Source organism: Bicyclus anynana, chromosome 24, assembly GCF_947172395.1.
Source record: "Bicyclus anynana chromosome 24, ilBicAnyn1.1, whole genome shotgun sequence".
NCBI classification, from domain to species: Eukaryota; Metazoa; Arthropoda; class Insecta; order Lepidoptera; family Nymphalidae; genus Bicyclus; species Bicyclus anynana.
Genome location: NC_069106.1, coordinates 24,978 through 40,024, shown reverse-complemented (window position 1 = coordinate 40,024; position 15,047 = coordinate 24,978). Strand labels below are relative to the sequence as shown.

General features: G+C 42.2%; 1 pseudogene; it reads left to right on the top strand.

The window, feature by feature from the left end:
• The window catches only part of LOC112057031 (uncharacterized), a 33,966-nt pseudogene extending 18,919 nt beyond the window's left edge, over positions 1-15,047 (top strand).

Below are 15,047 nucleotides of genomic sequence, written 5' to 3'. Positions count from 1 at the left end.
CGAGCATTCGTAATTTACGTACTCCTTTGAAACGAAAGCCACTGGCCACGCGTTCGTTTTGTAGTATATATGTTAGACAACAGTCTATTGCTAGAACGTTCACTTTGGTTTCTGAGTTCACATTTTTAGGAAGCCCGCTGGGCCCCGCCACTTTTAATACTATTTTAACTGTTGAAAAATCACTACAAAGAAAATATTATTATATACATGCAAGTACGAAAACATTTGCAAAAAAGCAAGACTTTCAAACACATGAAGTAGTGATCCGAACGGAAAAACCGTTAAAATAATGATCACGTACTATTTTCAAATGAAATTTGAAATTTTACATTTACATTTTACATAATTTTACGTTAATTACATTAACGTTGTATGTAACAACGTAATAATTACAACGTAATAAAATATAAAGTACTCACAGCGAAGTCACTTCACTTATTACACTTTATCTTGCAATGTCGGGTACCAACTGATTGCAAGATGTTGCTTCGACGGTAAACAAAACGCCAATGAGCTAAAGTCGCGCTCAGCGATTTACGAAACTTCCCGAGCCCGACACCGCCAGGTGGCGCCACATAGCCAGACGTGACGTCAATAAAAGTACGAAAACTGGTATGAAATCGACGGAAACGGAAATGCTACTCTCAATATAAAGCTTCCAGTTACGGTCAATATTTTAATAAAAAAAATATATCAAAATCGGACAACTCAATAAAAAGTTATGCTTAGTTTTACATTTACATTACGAAAACAGGGAAAGTTTGATTGTTTACCCATTAATGTTAGTGTAAAACCAAGTATAACTTTTTATTGAGTAGTCCGATTTTGATAATTCTTTTTTTTTATAAAGGGTATGTTCCGAAGATAATTTCATATAGATATGAAAAAACAATTGGAAACCTAAAGCTAGGAAAACGGTAGATGACTGATTGTCGACCCATTAATTAGACCATTGGCACCGCCTTGAAAGGGATCAATAGATAGAAATATTATAATATTTTCTTTCGCTTGTTAGTTTTCTGCATACGTTCGTATTTTTGAATTGGGTAGTATTTTTAAATTATTTTTTATATAAATAGCATAGATATTTTTTTCCAATATAAATAATTTCGTCCCCGCACCAAAACATTTCTGATTTTAAATAACATAAAAATCAAAATGTATTTACTGCGAATTCAGGTTACAGTCAGATCTTATTGAAATAAACACTAAATTCCGCCTTACAGCTTGCAATATCATTATAAAAAACATTGTAATTTACAATAATCAATTCACACACTTATTACACACAAAAAACATGACTTTAAAAAAAATCATCAAAATCGGAGCTGTTTCTGAGGACTTCCTGCATTTGCTTGTTCTATGTATTATTTGACTCCACTAATTCCGGTCAACCTAGACCAAAAAATTAGAGTGAAGGTACATAAAATACCAACAAGCTTAGGCTTAATTAGTAAAATTGTTCAAAACATAAACAATGTTTAAAACTTTTCTATCATTCCCGTTATGAAGAAAAAAATATATAAGGTCAAAGGTCAATAAAATGAGTTTTTCGCGATTTTAAGCAAAACGGTAAGTTTTATCATAAAAAAACGTGAGATAAAAATTTAAGAACATAAAATTATCTATAATAAATGTATTAATACTTTTTTTCTTACGAGCCACGGACTCTGAGATATAACGATTCAAAAAGTTCTAGAAGTTGTTATCGTCACAATTGAATCGTAAAATCGACGACACTTGACTATAACAAAATTTAGCTCTTAAAGTTTAAATAAATTACAAACGGACCTTTAAAAATAGTAGATTGTTATACAACTAAAAACGTCTCGGGCCTAAAAATACCTCGTATATAATGGGTCTTTTTAGCCCCTTGTATAACAATCTACTATATCACTACATAAAACAAAGCCAGACAAAGCTTTCTCTGTCCCTATCTATGCTTAAATCTTTAAAACTACGCAACGGATTTTGATGCGGTTTTTAGGGTTCCGAACGTACGTAGTACAAAAACGGAACCCTTATAATATCAACTGACGTGTCAAAAGTGCTTGTAAACTGAGCCTACTTGAAATAAATGAATTTTGAATTTTTTGAATCACTCGCGCACACTTTTAAATACGAAGATCACTTTTGGGGGCAAGATGGAAAATACAAAAAAAATCCTACCTGCATAATGTGACACATCAAATGAAAGAGCTTGTTGAGAGGATCTCTAATATATTTCTTTTTATAATTCTAAAATAAATAGTTTCCAAGTAATGTAAATAAAACGACAACATTGACCATGATTGACCATGTATGACCATGATTGACCATGTATGACCATGATTGACTAAAATGCATCTTTTTTGCACAAAAACAATTAAAACTGCATTGTGTGACATACCTATCAAATTAAATAGCTAGTTAACATGATCTCACATATATTATAATTAAATATGCACTTATAGGTACAGGAAAACTTGTGCATTTATAAAACCTATTCATCAAAACATGTTAAGTTTTGTTAAATACTACATATTGTTATAATAATTGTAGGTTTAGATAAATATTATACGAAACAACTACCATCAACTACCTCTACCCTACCCCTACCCTACCCTACCCTACCCCTACCCTACCCCTACAAAAAAAAAGTCCTATCCTATGTCCTTCTTCTGGCGGATGATGGAGCCGAAACACAGTCGATGGAACTCGTCAACGATTTACAGCAGTTACCTTTTGTTTGGGCTTAATTAATTTGTATTGATGAGAACTTTCCACCTTTAAGAGTTGTGACTGTATTAAGGGTCTGGTGATGGAGACGAAGGACAGTGAAGAGAACTCCTCGACGGTTCACAGTAGCTACCTTGTGTTTGGACTTGATTAATTTGTATTCCAGAACTTTCCACCTAGATGGATTGTGACTGTATTAGGGGTCTGGTGATGAAGACGGAAGACATTTAAGGCAATTGGTTATATTCATTCATAAGTGTGGATAAAGGGGGAGTGAAATTTTTATACGAGTTAAGGAGTATTTACAAAATTGGGATTGTAGGACTTAGGTACCTATCATAAGAAAATAAAGTTTTAGCCAATTGCTTGCGTTTTGTTCACACGCAGTAGGTATGCTAACACTAAAAATAAAAAAATTAAAATTTTAATAAAAAATTCAACCGACTTCCAACTCAAAAATTAACTTTAACTAAAAAGCAAAAAATAACATCTTGCCTATGTACTACCTTCTGATCAGTTTGAAGGCGGTGCCAAGCCAGTGATGTTACACATATGAACCTTCCTCTTCAATCACTCTATCTATTAAATAAAAATTTTAATAAAAAAATTCAATAGTGGAGATAAGTGTAAGCGAAGTGAAGTGCACATAAGTGTAAGCGAAGCTTGACCGGGTCCGTTAGTTTAAAATATAAAAGATTTTCAATATTGATATTATGGTATTGGACTGATTATAGTAACCGACTTGGTATTACATGGATTTCACAACTTTTTACGGTAGGACAACTGAGTTGCGAGAATTGTTATATTTTAAATTGTTGTTTTTGATAACGTATGTATCAACCAGGAAGTTGAGCAAAATATCCAAAAAAATGTACGGATCACTCGTTGGGCGACTCCGACTCGCACTTGTCTGATTTTTATAACCATTATAGGTTTGTATCACTGTGTTGGCACCGTCTTCGAAGTGATCAGAAGGTAGCACATACGATGTTATATTTCGCTTTTTCGTTTATTTTTGTGATTTTGAAGAATTTTTTGGTAAACAGATTTTATTTTTCTATTTTTAGTGTGTCCTAGCATTTAATTTTCATAAAAGTTGGTTTAGTAATTTTATGATATAACGAAATTGCCTGTAATAATGAAACGCCACAGTACGGGCCATTTCGTTATTTTCATTTTAAAACAAAATTACTGAACCGATTATCATGAAAAAATAAAATAGTTTAAGAAATAGCGAAGTTATATATATATCGGGGCATCGACTATATTCCAATTCTGATATCGGCGGAACGGACTAAATACTACTTCTGATAACGGAGAAGCCGTAGCCTCAGGGCAGGCTCTAAGCTTTACGTGTCAAGGATGGCAGATACACAAAGTAACACTATCAATCATCACTGGAACGATCACTTAACTTACAACTACAGGTCTACCCTCTATATTTATCAATACAGCGCTGATACCATCACATATAAATCAGGGTTATCTATAATAGAGCAAGGAGTCAGCCACCAGCTGATGTCAGACTTGTAACTGATCCAGTTGGGTTAAAGACGTCTTTTACAGTATTCTCAGTTGGTGTTTGGCTTCTAGCTAATTAATTATTAATGCCTTACTTCTATTAAGTCACCCACTGAAGTTCGGAAACACTATCACTATTTTAACACTGCACCATTACTATTAAACAAATGGAAGACGAGTATCCATTCCAAGAACTTGATTACACTGAACTACTCAACCAGCTGGCTACAGAGTGGCAGGGTGCCCCACTCTGTTAAGCGTACCGGTCACCCGCCATGTTGGACGCAATGTTATTGGACAAGTCACGTGATCAATCTTTCACAGTGTTATTTATTTAAACAGTAAATAATTAAGTCCCAATTCCATGAAAACCTGATTCTAATATTAACACAATAATTAACGTAGATTTTGCTAACTGTTCAAAGAACTCACTCGGTGACATATATATATTATAGTTTGAAAGAGTATACTTTCAGATTAGTCCCATTTAATTTTCATGATGAACGATACGATAAAAAAAACGCGTAGAATTGAGTTTTCCTCATTTTTATTGTAGTCGGTTAAAAAGTGGTCTAAAATGGACGAAACAAGAAAATATTTCTGACAGAAATTGGGGAATACTAAAGTACTAATGATCTAGAGCTATGGTCGCATTCACTTTATACCTTTTTTTTTAAATCTTTACAATTAGCACGGAACGGACGGAAATGCCTTTAAATTATTTCTCTTTTCCTTTTTTCTTCTTTTTCCCTTCTCATCATTATATTTCGGAGCATTCGTCCGTATAGCTGCCATTCGCCTCCGCTGGACAGCATACGTGACTTTGACGCGTCTGTCTTTAAGGTAGCTACTTACTAAGTTTAGTATGTAGCCAGGGAAATTTCTCTCTCTCATCTCCGTTCTCTAATCTCTCTCCAGGAGGCAGAGTTAAATGCATTTTTGACATCTCGACATATGAGGGCATACGGTTTTCGGGTTTTTGGTGTACCACTCTTCGCCTTCATAGCAGTTCGTACTATTTCCTGTATCGCCATCAGGGTTGGACGAGCTTTCCTGAAACCGTACTGGTTATTAGAAAGTCCGCCATGTGTTGGACATTGGTGAGAAAAAGGTAAGGGGACTCATGAATGGACCACTCGAGATCCTTCATCTCCGGTAGATATTCCGTCTTCGGTTTCCGTATCAGTCCCAGTTCGCGTTTGGGTCATCGTTTTTGGTGGCATGCGTTGTACTAGGCCAGACCTGGCAAATGGTTTTTCACAGTTAAGCAAAACGTTGCCCCCCCCTCCCCCCCAGAATACGAGGGGCAGCCCCTATCATCAGCCGGAGCCTCCAGAGGGCGGGATTTTCCGACGCGAGAAGTGCTCAGCGCCGGTACCCGCCTGGGGTATATGTTTTTTTGTTGTGCTTCCATGTTCAAAAATTTGCTCTCTTCTTTACGTCTTTCGGTAAAACAGCCGCCCAATGTGGAACAGACGCTGACCAGACAGCCGCTCGCTCCGAGTACAGACGCTGTCTGGATTACTTTCTCCCAGCTTCAGGTTGCAATTTACGCTTTGCAACTAAGCGTGCCTCATCCGCCTTAATGTTGCCGTTCTGATTAACTAAATCTCCGCCAACACCGCCGTTAAGGTCTTCACCTGTAACCCTAGGCGGGGGACCGCGATATTCCCCGCAGCACTCCCGCAGGGACCCCCTCTGAACTTCGCCATCACGTGAGCCGGCTCACTGACTCCCGTGACACCCACCTCCGCGACGTGAACGCGCCAGAGAAGATTTGTCCAAGTGAAACACAGAGAAGATGTCTCTGTCCTTCCTTGGACCGGGCTAACGGTCTCGTATAACCCCGAGACCGAGGGCTTTTATAACTACCGTGTACCCGCACAATCAGAGTAGGTATACAGTATGTGCGAGCACAGCCTTATCATGGTATTCGTTCCAGGGCCCGATGAGTTCCGAGGCGGCCGCGGCGGAGTTGTTCACTGCCGTCGAGCAGAACGACGTACAGCGAGTGCGGGCGCTGCTGGCGGCGGCGCCCGGCGCCGTGCGCGCGCGCCTGCCGCCCGCGGGCCGCACCGCGCTGCACCTGGCCGCGCTGGCCGGCCGCTGCGAGCTGGCGCGCGCGCTGCTGGAGCGAGGCGCCGACGTCGACGCCGCGGACGCGCACGGCCTGCTGCCGCTGCAGCTGGCGGCCGAGCGCTACCACATGCCCGTGGTGAAGCTGCTGCTGGCCGGCGGCTCCGCGGGCCGCGAGCACGCCGCGCGCTTCCTCAACAGCGACGAGGTGGAGGAGTGGTTCGGCGCGGCGGCGGCCGGCGACGCGGCGCGCGCGCGCTGCCTGCTGGACGCGGGCGTGCCCGTCGACTGCGAGGACCGGTCCGCCCACCGCCGCACGGCGCTGGCGGTGGCCGCCGAGCGAGGACACCGCGAGCTGGCGCGCCTGCTGCTGGCGCGCGGCGCGGACCCGGCGCACGTGGACGGCTGCGACGAGACGCCCTACCACATCGCCGTCAACAACGACCACGACGACATCGCCGCCATGCTGCTGGAGAGCGGCCACCCCGACGACCGCGCCGACCGCGACGACTGACCGGACTTCAGCTCGAGCTATCTTCTGAATCCAATTTACCGTTGAATTTCATCGGTATTACCGACAATAATCTAGCGCACGAGAATTTAGGCACCATGGGTTCACAGTTATCCACGAAGGCACTCACTCTAGAGTTAGACACCTTGAAGGCGCTGCACGCCGAGCTGAAGGGCGGCGAGGGCGCGCCGTGGTCGGCGGCAGTGTTCGCCGCGCTGCAGAGCACCGCCACGCTCAGCCCCTACGACGAGAGCGACGGCGACTGGCTGCAGAGAGTGAGCTTCGCTTTGCGCTGTCTGACTCTGGCACCGATCGATGTGAGCGATGGCTTTTACCAAAGTTTCTTGGACTCGTTCGCCGACCTGCTGGAGTGCTCGGCGCCGACGCTGTTCGCGAGCGCCGCGTACGCGCGCCTGGCCGCGCACGTGGCGGCGCCGGGCGGCGGCAGGGACCGGCTGGCGCTGCTGAACAGTCTCGTCATCTGTTTGGCGGAAAGCGAAATCGATTTCGAAATCTTCAGTCGCTTCGAGCCCGACGAGTGGCGAGAGGAGCTGCTGACGTATTCGCTGTTCACCAACTACGAGCCCGACGCGGCAGTGCTGCGACGAGTCTTGGACAGGATCAGTGACGCGTCTGAACATATTGATAGCAGACTTTTCCTGAAAGATGTCTTAGATGTTTTTGTGTGCAACAGCAAAAATACTAACTTTAATATATATTTTTTGAACGACTTTTTATTTTTAGTGAACACTCAGCCCAATACGCTGCTGCTGGCGCAGGAAATGCTAATGGGAAACGTTTCGTGGGTTCAGAATGAGATAAGTCAAATTAAATTGCAAATGCTGTACGACCATTACAGTTCTTGCGCCGCCTTCGACAGCTCCGAGCTCATACACTTGTCAAAATACCCTTTCGATGTATTGCTCATTTTGTTGACCAAAATGCCAAATGATTTCAACCAATTAATATATTTTAAGCAATTGTTAGAGTTTAGTAAAATTAATCTAGAAAATGAAATCAAACTACTTCTAAAGCTAAATCCTAAAAACTCCTTTTATGAATGGCAACGAAAAATCGAATTTGAGATTGCGAGATATATTGTTTCTTCTCTATTTTCAGCTTACGAAGAACATTCACGACAAAAATGTATAACACAGACAGAAAACGTGCCTTTTGCGTCACTGACTACTGTTACATGCACTTGCTTTAGCTCCAGTTGTAGCTTCCATCACACAACTGAATGTTGTGACTTATTGCATGCGTTAAACTATTCATTGATAAAAATATTCAAATGTAGTGAGCGTCCCGACCTAGCGATCGAGTTCATGTGGTCGACAGTCGCGGCATTGTCCAAAGCAGAACAAATCAACCAATTGACTAACGCTCTTGACATACTTGGGGACTATGAAATTAAATTATCAAATTCAGAGCTGCAACAACTTACGTCCCTAGTAGACTTTGACAATTTTGAACGTGAAGTTCACAATAAAGTTGTACAAAAGTCATTTCTAGGTTCTTACGAAAAAACAATTGACCAACTAGTATTAGAGATAGAAGCGCTCTCCCCTGGAACTACGACCTCTGTTGTCGACATGGTCAATGATGTGGAGCGTTGTTACAGACATGCGTCTGTGTTGTTGCCGGATGAGAAACCCATAAGCAATTGGAGTAAAACGCAAATTGAGACGTGGGCACAAGTTATAAGATGTGCTAAAAATATTGACGCCGTCCTTAAAGCTCCTGATGCCGAAATGTTGGCGGTCATCAAAAGAGTAGCGGAGGTGACTCTAAAACTTCAACTTCGCAACGTACAGCTAATTTCTGTGATTCTTATGATACAATCTAATTCAGGGAAAGGAAGATTGTGCCAAATCAACACTGGGGAAGGTAAAACTCTCATCATTGCAGTACTAGCCGCTTATCATGCCCTCAAAGGCCATGCGGTTGATATTTACACTAGTTCCCCTTTATTAGCTATTCCTCAGTCAAGAGAATACGAAATTTTCTACACTGTATTGAATGTGACCGTCACAAACAATATTGCATATAATTCAAATTATAAATGTAATGTTATTTATGGAACTAACCATACCTTTCAACGTGATGTACTTCTTGATGAATTTAGAAAAAACGGCGTAAGAAAAAGCCGTACTTTTGATATTGCTATAGTAGATGAAGTAGATAACATGCTTATAGATGGTAACAACTGGATTCTTAAGCTCGCGACTGATATGCCTGCAATGGACTATTTGGAAGTTCTTCTGGCAGCTATTTATATCCAAGTTAATGACGCTGCTGGGTCCTTGGTTGAAAGAGGAGGGCGAACATACTATTTGTTACCAGAGTCTTCAATAGACAATGACGGTAACATTAAACCGGAAACCTCCGTCCAAGAAGTTGAGATTGAAGAATCAAAAAGGGATTTTATATTTAATTGCACTGAAACGCATGTACGTAAACTTATTCGAGATACTGACTACTGCAATGACATAGAAGAAGGTTACCCTGAAATTAAAATACCCAATCATTTAAGGAAACTCATTTGTAAAGTTCAGTTGAAAAAATGGATACAAAACGCGATGAAAGCTATATTCACATATGTTAAAGACGAAGACTACGTTCTTAAAGACGGTAAAATTATTATTGTGGACGCAGATAATACAGGTGCCCTGAAGCTGAACTCTCACTGGTCCGCTGGCTTACATCAGTTCCTAGAGTTAAAACACGGTGCTAGTATTCAACCGGAGAGTTTCACTACTAACTTTATGTCTAATGTTGGAATGTTTACTAGATACGTCTCAAAATTGTACGGCCTTACAGGTACATTGGGAAGTGCAGAGACCAGGTCATTCTTACAAACTACATATGATGTAGACTCTATAGTGATTCCGCCTTTTAAACTGAAACAGCATAAATCTTTGAAACCCATTTTGATAAATAATACTGAAAATAAATATGAAGAAATAGCTAAGAGCTGTATCAGAAAACTAAAACATGGCCAAGCTGTCTTAATTATAATGAAATATATAAGAGAAACGGAAAAACAGGCGGAGGTATTTACTAAGCAATTCAATTACGATACTTCAAAACTCAAAGTTGTTAAAACAGACGATGATACAGAAATTTTAGAAAAATTTTTGAGACCAGGTGAAGTTATTATTACCACTAATATAGCTGGAAGAGGTACGGATGTAAAATTGACTAAAGACGTTGAAGAAAATGGGGGCTTACACATTTGTCTTACGTTTTTACCGTCAAATTCCAGAGTTGAACATCAAAATATCGGGAGGACCTCTAGAAACGGTAATAGAGGTACTAGCCAGTTAGTAATATGTGATCCTCAAGGTTGCTCTGATATAGAGACTCTTAAAAATTCACGTAATATACAGGAGGTGAAAACGATGGTTCAAGCTTCTGAGACTGTTAAAAAAGTAAAGAATAAGGATAGGATTTTCCGTCAATTTTGCCAGCTTCTTGATGGAATTACTGGAGGTGATAGTGACACAAAGAACGCAAAACAAACTGCCGCTGAAGAACGTTTTGCTATTTGGTTGGAAATTAACGAACATAAACTTGATGGTAAAATTGAAGATATTGACAAAAGTTTTGAAGAGTTTAAAAAAGAATTATTGAATGATGATTGCTGTAATAATTTAATTAAAAACCCTTGCACACGTATCAAGCTAGGCAATAGCTACTTGCTGAAGAAGCAATACGACAAAGCTATTAGTGAATATGATACTGCTATCATTTTAGATCATAATTTTTCCGAATATGCATACTATAATCGTGCTCGGGCTTATTTATCTCAATATGGCCATGATATGGAGAAACATGAACACTTTATTAATGAGGCAGTAAGAGATTTAAATAAAGCGAGAAAACTTATAGAAGAAAAAGAATATGGCTTACATTTGTTACAAACTGCATCTAGAGGCGAAGTGTTATCTGAACAAGTTAACCGCAAGTTGAATATATACAACGTTATAAAAAATACCATAGAATTGGCAATTGGTCCAGATATTGATGCAGTCAACGAACAGATAAAGAAAATAGAAAACGACCAATGTAATGAAGATTTATCAGCTGAAGTCAAAAATAAGATGAATGAAATGTTGAAGAACTTAAAAGAATACAGAAACGAAAAGGGTACGATTAGAACAGCAAAATGTAAAAATAGAAATATTGAAGTGTCTATGCTTGAAGATTTCATGCCAAAATCTGATCTTAAAACCCATGAAACAGAACTGCAAGAATTTAAACTGAACGGTTGGCTTGAAGGATTTAAGGTCACTGAAATCCAGCCCATTAATTGGCTTTCTGTAATAGGTCTTCTTGCATTGGGATTAGGACAGTTGCTTATTGGTGCAGCGTTGACTGTGTTTACACTTGGCGCAGGCGCAACCATAGGTATGGGATTAATTAGTGAGGGAGTCAGTGACATTATTACTGCAGTTAAAGATGGTATAATAAATAGAAATTTCGATTGGTCATCGTGGGCACTAATGAAAGTTATTAGTATAGCTGTATCTGTGGTGTGTGCTGGATTTAAAGCGATTAAAGATGCAGTGAAAACTGCTTACGCAGGAGTTAAGACTGGTGTCGCAGCTATAACGCAGACTACAAAAGAGGGTTGGAAACTTGTAGCAAAAAGAATTGGTCTGGATATGGCTAAAGGTGTGGCAAGCGAAATTATTACAGATTTAGCAGCATACGGTATCGATAAAACGATTTTACCTATGATAGAAGAAATAATTGTAGAAAAAGTCAGAGAACCAATAGAACATGCTTTATGTCATAATAAAAAAGTTGCAACGATGTTAAAACTTGATCTTGAAAAAGGTAATTGCAATCATGAAAACAAAATAAAAGACATGGCTAGAAATATACTAACACCTGAGGAATATTCCAAACTCAAAACGATTGCGATTGCGATCGCTACTCGAGTTGCGGATAAAAAAGGTTTTGCTCTTACTAGACAAGTCATTACTGGTTTAGTGGGTGCTTACGAACTGACGACATTCACTACCAGTTTCATTAACAAACTAATGGGCGAAATCGACGATTTCAAAGTCGAAACACCCACCGATAAGGGCCACGTTGAACAATCATCGGAGACAGGGCCCACTGAGATTGTAAGCGATGCGCAGTGTGATGATGCTCATGAAAATATTAACGGTGACATCGACCTCTCAAAAGCTCGGCAAACGGAGGAGCAAATAAAATTGCACAAAAATCCTCGGACCGCAGATGAATTATCAAGTGAAATTGCTGGAATGGTATCTAAAAATATGATTGAAATTCTTAAAGGCAAAATAGTAATGCCTATCGTTCAAACGGGTGTAAATTACACAATAGACAAATTATCTTCTAAAGTCACCGGGAGTTTAGACACACAAATGGAAAACTATAGGTCTAAGAAAAACATTATACATCAGCAAAATAAAGCTTACGCTAAGAAAACCGATAAAAAGGTTTCTAAAGAGACTCACAGTGTCGATGAAATGAATAAGGTCGATCGAATAGTGAACGACCTCAAGGCGGGCGGGCCGGCGGGGCTGGAGCACCTGGGCGCCATCAGCGCCGTCGCCGAGCGCCCCGTCGAAGTGTACGACGAGCTCGGCCGGCTCAAGTACACCGTCGGCGACCGGCAGCCGGCCCGGCCGGTGCGCGTGCAGTACCACGAGCCCGACGCCGGCCACGTCGGGCACTTCACGCTGACGGGCGGCCGCGAGCCGCCGCGCCGCAGCCGCTCCGCCAACATGTGCGTCTTCGACGTCGTCGCCGAGCAGACCGGCCACCACCCGCACGAGCTGAAGAACAAAACTCTGACTGTCATGGAGAACAATAGGAGCGCTCTCGCGAAACAAGTGAAGCACATCGTTCGCTTGGAGATGTACGACAGATCCAGCTTGATAAGAGGAGGCGCCTGGTACAACGGCAAGAATTCCAAGCACGCTTACAAATTTCTGAAAAACTCCATGCGCTATTTGGCGTTCCGCAACAAGTTCCGCGCGCACCCCGACGTGCACGTGCCGTACCGCGGGAGCACGCTCGACGTGCTGCGCGCCGTGGCGGCGGAGACCGGCCGTCAGGTGGAGCTGTACGACGCGCACGGCAGGCTGCTGCGCACCGTGGGCGAGCCCGTCGGCGGGGCGCCGATCCAGCTGACGCACCACCGGCCCGGCGACGACTACTCCGAGTGGTTCACCGCCGTGGGCGGCGGCGAGCGGTACCGCTTCCGCGACCCCGACGACGAGAACTTCTTCCGCGTGGTGGGCGAGCAGGCCGGCCGCGACCCCGCCGCGCTGCGGGCGGCCACCGCGCGCCGGATGCGCGACGCGCCCGTGCCGCCGGGCGAGCACTGCATCGAGAACGAGTCCGCGGCGCGCGACGCCCGCTCCGGCGACTCCAGGCCGCCGATGACGGGCTTCGTGTCTCTGGACGAGCAGGCCTACGTGCTGGACCACGCCCTGCGCTCGCCGAGCGCGCAGCGCGCCATGGACGAGCTCAACCGGTACCGGCCGGGCGCGGCGACGGCGCAGCGGCGCCAGGAGGTGCGCGTGCCGGCCGGCGAGCTGCGGCTGCCGCGGCCGGCGCGCGGCGGCTCGTGGCGGCGCGGCGAGCTGCGCGAGACGTGGCTCGTGGGCGACGTGTTCCTGCTGCTGCAGCACTACCGCGGCCCCAAGCAGAGCCCCGACGCCCACGCGCGGAACCCCCGCGCGCGCGTGCACGTGCAGACGGTCTACCCCTACCCGCCGCCGACGGACCCCCCGCCCGCGCCGCCCGCGCCGCCCAGCTAACATGTATAGTGTATAGTGAATAGTACTAATTATTAGTACTATTCACTATAAATAATAAATATATGTCGCTGAGTGAGTTATTTGATCGGTTAGCAAAATCTACGTACTAATAATTAGTACTATTCACTATTATTATTAACTAGCGGACGCCCGCGACTTCTTCCGCGTGAAAGTCGTTGTAAACTTTCAACTACCCCTATTTTACCACTACCCTACCCCTACCCTACCCTACCCCTGCCCTACCCCTACCCTACCCCTACCCTACCCCTACCCTACCCCTACCCTACCCTACCCCTACCCTACTCATTAACGCTGCACTTCTTTATTTATTCCCCCCCCCCGCGAGTCGCGTCGAGCGCGGCAACCTTTACACAAAAATAATCCATATAGCATGAATTAGTATTCACGCGCGATGGTTTAGCGTATTTCTTGTATAACTTTGGTGTTTCTTTACCGATTTTTATAATTCTTTTTTTATTGAATAGGTAATAATGTTAACTTTTTTAGTTAGAGATGAGTGATGAGTGTTATAAACATAAGAGTAGACAAATATAATTAGAAAGCTCCGAATTGCTAAGTTATCGGGAGTTACACGTGTTATTGTGAGTCAGCCATAAAAGATAGACATATATATGCTATTGTGTTTTTATAGATCATTGTAAGGAGAACATTTCCGTCATACATGATTTCTATGTAACTTTAACCATTAAGGCTGTACACGCGACGGAAGCTTAAAAAATTGAGTAACTTCTCCTGTTTTCTCAACATTTCTCTTCACTGCTCTGCTCCTATTGATTGTAGCGTAATGAAAAGTATACTATAACCTGCCCAGGAGTATGTAGAATAATTGTACCAAGTTTCGTTAAAATCCGCCCAGTAGTTTTTGTTTCTATAAAGAACATGAACTTTTGCCTGTAAAATTGATGTGTTTGTAATTTCTTTTTTGTGCAATAAAGTTATTATAAATAAAATAAATAAATAATATAGTGCCATTAAATTGCAATTATTTACATTAGAAAAAAATAATTATTATAGTTAGAAACGATGGCTGCGTATCGTACCCGCTCCCTAACGTATTTCATATGATATATTTTACTATAATTGACTCAAATACTTATCTAAACGGTCCGCAGGTGAGGCGATTCCATTACATCGCTACTATATATATCGCTACATTACTTGTAATAATAGGTTTTGACCATTAGGCTGTAATTTTTTTAATTATAAGTAATAGTTAGTAATAGTTTAATGTTTATTTTTTTAACTTTTTTAAGCAGTTGTTACTATTCCTTCCTTTAATGTTGTGACCATAGAATTATAATCGAATCGTAAATCTATGGTTGTGACAGTACAAGGGAGAGGGTCGTGACGTCATGTTTTGTATTTTTATTTTACAATAAATAATAATATTAAGTATG